General features: G+C 38.9%; 2 pseudogenes; both read left to right on the top strand.

Annotated features, from left to right (window-relative positions):
- The first annotated feature begins 2,261 nt into the window (after window positions 1–2,261).
- LOC149204403 (putative E3 ubiquitin ligase SUD1 pseudogene) lies at window positions 2,262–2,645 on the top strand (annotated as a pseudogene).
- A 167-nt stretch (window positions 2,646–2,812) lies between these two features.
- LOC149204402 (ABC transporter A family member 1 pseudogene) lies at window positions 2,813–3,768 on the top strand (annotated as a pseudogene).
- Window positions 3,769–4,747: the final 979 nt, after the last annotated feature.

Genomic DNA, 4,747 nt, shown 5'->3' with positions numbered 1-4,747 from the left:
ATGTACGAGCAACTATAAATAGATCCATTTTGTCTCCATCAAACACAAATATTGGGTGATCTGATTTGAGGCAGAAAGGACGGGTTTTTTTAGGCACAAGTGCGAGTTTTTCTATGGCACAAGTGCGAGATTTTTTGTGGCACCACAATGTGGTTCTAAGGGACCATAGTGCGAAGGTTTTGAGGCACCACAGTGCAAGGGTTTTTAGGCACCACAATGCAAAGGTTATGAGGCACTAATGTGTAGTTCTGAGGCACCATAGTGCGAAGGTTTTGAGGAACCACAGTGCGAAGGTTTTGAGGCACCATAGTACGAAGGTTCTGAGGTAGAATCTGAAGTTCTAAAGCATGAGTTATGAGGTAACATATGAACTTCTAATACTTATGCAGGGGTCTAATCTCGACCTTCTTAAGAATTTCTTTTCTATGGCATATCATTGTGGTATAGTGTGAGGTTTGAGGAATATTTTTTGGGACTGTTTCGGCCCTCTTGAGTCCTCATCTTTGTGATATATATCTATGATAAAATGAGAGTTATAAGGTAGATTTGGAGGGTGTTTTGTGACCTTGTTGTAGATATTTTGTGGAAAAAATTGTGGAGGGTTTTTTGTGACCTTGTTGTAGATATTTTGTGGAAAACATTGTGGAGGGTTGACTTGGTCTTTGGTGGTTGGTCATCTTGTTGGTTAGTTGACTTTGATGTATCTATTGTTGTATTGGTTCTCTAAGGAAAATGTTGGTTGGGTTTTTGCCCATTGTGAGTTTTCCTAGGGTAATTTCTTGTGTCTCTTTTATGGCTTCTTCTTCATGGTTCTATTTTCATTGTATTTTTGACGTCTTCTGTATAATTTACTTAATGATGTAATAATGTTTAAGAATGTGCAAAAAATATCAGTTAAAAGATCAAAATAAATTATCAGTTAAGAAGACAATGTGAATATCAACATGGGATCAAAGCGAGGTTGAAGAGCATCCTATAAGGTCAAAAGTGAATATATATTCCCTTATTTATTGAGAAGAAGGATCTATATTCCAAATTTTTTTGACAAGCTTCAAATGTCTTTGGAGGTTGAAAATTTTGTATAACTAGGTCACAGACCTAGTAGTATCTAAAGTTCCTTAGAAGGTCCATCAGACCAACAGTATGTCTCACAGTTTGCAAAGAAGAACAATGTCCAAGATCATTTTGGAAGAAAAATTTTAAATGGGATGAAAATGATCATTTTTTGCAATCGAACCTAAGCTTAACCTCATGATAGAAACCTCAGAATTTGTGACCAAGAAGCCTCAGAAGTGAAAACAAAGGATCTCAGTGTATCATTAAAGAAGGTGATGTGATATGTGGTAATCCTTTTTTTATTTGTGATCAATCTAATATCTTAGTATTATTGACAAGTATGTGTTTCATACAGTATTGTCAAATGCTAAATAACCATGTTTTTCCATGTGAGTAATGATTAAAATGAGTACGAGGAAGCCAAAGATTTGGATTGCAATGAAATCTAAAACGTATGTACCATAGGGTCACATTTATAAATTTTGTGATAATATTCCTGAGGAGCGGGTATGAATATAAGGGGTTTGTAGTAAGGCTTGTGTTAAAAGTTCTCCTTGAAATATTGATATCCAGTTCAATGAGTAATGATATGTGTTATCACCTAAGAAACAATTTCTAAATTGTTCACATCATTTTGATTGTAAAGGTTTGGTGTTAGTCCGAGTTTAGTTTCCTTTCAAATTTGCTTAGTATCTAAGTCCTAGGAGTCTTAGTGGACATTGGCAAAGGAGATGGGAAAGCTCTTTCTCTTCTAGAGCTGTCCATTCGAAAAATCTGTGAGAGTATTGGCAGATATGACTCTCTTAATATGCTTCTTAGAGATCTGAGTCAGCAGATTTTTAATGAGTTGGTTCGTACTCAAGTTCTCACAAGAACTTCGCTCCACGCATTTCAAGACTATGATCTTCAGGATGTTTTTCTGAGAGAATACCCTGGTGTGGAAGATAGTTGGCTTGAAATTCTTGCAACGCAGGGACCACCATGCTCTGCTTCAACTCAGCAATGTTTGTGATACCTATTTCGTTAGGGCGGGCAGTGTTTGCTTCAATTCCACGGCTTCCAATTACCCATGGCATTAAGTGCAACGATCTTTATGCCTTCAATATCGGATGTTATGTCATTTGGGCTGCGGCAGCTGGAGTTGGATATTTAGTAGACTATTTGAGAGTTCACAGCTTCAGAGTTCTTTTCATGCAGTTCATAAAATGGTCTTTAATAGTTCTGAAAAGTTGTATTCTTCTATCATTATGGATCATCGTGATACCTGTTTCATCAGACTTTTGTTTGATCTTCTGGTGGTAGTCTCTTTGCGGGTTCCTGTGGATGAAAGTCTCGTGTTTCTTCTCTATCAGGATTGGGCTTTTAGGCTTATATTTCTCAAGATATGGACAAAATTGGTATTGCTGGGTCAAATGGCACCCCTTACAGATGACAGCTGGCGAATAAAGTTCGAGCATGTCAAAGCAGATGGGTTTTCTTGCTTACGTGGATTATGGGTGCTTCGCCAAATTCTGTCACCAATACTCGTAAAGCTTTTGACAGCACTCTGTGTGCCATATGTCTTTGCTCGTGATTATAATGCAAATTGAATGACAACAGTTGAAATTCTGGATGATGATATATACCTTGGAGCAGAGAACAGTTTCAACCTTATTACAGTGAGAAAAAATAGCGATGCTGCAACTGATGAAGAGAGAGGAAAATTGGAAGTTGTAGGTGAATACCACTTAGGAGCAGCGAAAGACAACATAATTTACCTACAGAATCTCAGAAAGATAATATCCATCAAGAGGAAATCAGCCAGAGAAGGTTACAGTTGATTCCTTGAGCTTTGCAGTTCAAGAAGGAGAGTGTTTTGGATTTCTCGGCACAAAGGGTGCTGGAAAGAGTACAACACTGTCAATGCTATGTGGCGAAGAGCATCCTACGGGAGGGACTGCATACATTTTTGGCAAGGATATTCTTGCACATCCAAAGGCAGCACATCAGCATGTAGGTTATTGTCCTCAGTTTGATGCCCTTCTAGAATTACTTACTGTTCGAGAACATCTCGAGCTCTATGCACGGATCAAGGGAGTTTCAAAGGAAATATTAGATCAAGTTGTGGAAGGAAAGCTCGCAGAATTTGATTTATGGCCACAAGCAAACAAACCTTCTTGTTCTCTAAGTGGTGGCAATAAACGCAAGTTATCAGTGGCCATAGCAATGATTGGAGATCCTCCTCTAATCATTTTAGATGAACCTTCAACGGGTATGGACCCTATTGCAAAGCGATTTATGTGGGATGTCATCTCACGTATATCAACTAGGCAAGGGAAAACAACAGTTATCCTGACAACACATAGCATGAATGAAGCACAGGCCCTTTGTACACGCATTGGAATTATGGTTGGGGGGTGGCTCTGTTGTCTTGGAAGTCCTCAACATTTGAAAACACGCTTTGGCAACTATCTTGAACTTGAGGGGAAACCTGTTAATGTTAGTGTGGTAGAATTAGATAACTTGTGCAATACTCTACAAGATATGTTGTTTGACTTTCCGAGCCATTCTAGAGGTATCTTGAGTGATCTGGAAATTTGTATTAGAGGATCAGAGGCTGGCTCCTCCACTCACATGTCAGAAACTAATTTGTCACTTGAAATGATCATTGTTGCAGGGCGTAGACTAGGCAATGAGGAGTATGTGCAAAACCTAATTTCAACTATTTCGTGATGGTGGCATTCCATTAGTTTGTTAATCTTTCTAGGCATGGATCTCTTGTTATACGTCTGCCAGATTCAGAATCTAGCCAGATTCCTACAGTTATATTTGGAACAGTCAATGGTGTTATTGGTGTCATTGCATCTCTTCCTCAGGAGCAATATCTGTTTCTTGAAAAGTTGCAAGCAAATCTTGTCAAAGTGATCAAGGGAGTAGGGTGCTTAAGCCATGAACAGTGGCGATCATTTAGCAATGAAAGGAAGACTGTGGATACAAAAAAGTTTCCTGGACGGTGATTTGATTGAGTCATTTCTGGATCTCAGCAGAAATCGGATGGAGGAAATTGCAACTGCAATGTCTGTTCCAGTAGAGGTAAAGCAACTATCTCTCAAGAGGAATGTGGTGTTTAAGAGTTAAAAAGGGCCTTTGCATTCAGTTTTGAACAGCTTCAGGGCACATGAAAAGAGACATTTCAAGATAATGAAGCTCAAGACAGTCAGATTTTGGTGTTAAACTGTGTTTTGTGATTACACAGCAGTTTCGTAGCGCGCTACGAAACTGCTGAAAAGGACGCAGAATGCACAGCAGTTTCGTAGCGCGCTACGAAATTGCTGTAGCTGCATAATTAAATTCAGTCGACCAATTTTGAAGGACTGAGGGGAAATTTTCTGAAAGGGAGTTTCAGAAAAGGACCATCTACTATGTGCAAGTCACCAGCAATGGCAAAACAAGCGGAAGAAAGATATGAACTCAAAGTTTTTGTTATACCAATGATCACCGCTAGTATTGACCATGACTTTTCGAGCAGCTTTGAAGAGATTTTGTCGTCACACAGGTATACAGGAAAGGTTTACAGCACATGAGGAATGTGGCACTCCAATAGAATTTTGGGTAACTAAAGAAGAACAATTTGGTTAATTGGTTTCAAATATCCTCGAGGAAACCAAAAGCAGAAAAACAGGGGCAGCTTCCTACTTTTCAGGAGCAGTAA

This window comes from Pinus tabuliformis, chromosome 1_2 (assembly GCF_031772625.1).
Source record: "Pinus tabuliformis cultivar Carrire ecotype Pingquan chromosome 1_2, CPIR1, whole genome shotgun sequence".
Lineage (NCBI taxonomy): Eukaryota > Viridiplantae > Streptophyta > Pinopsida > Pinales > Pinaceae > Pinus > Pinus tabuliformis.
This window is presented reverse-complemented; position numbering and strand designations above follow the sequence as displayed.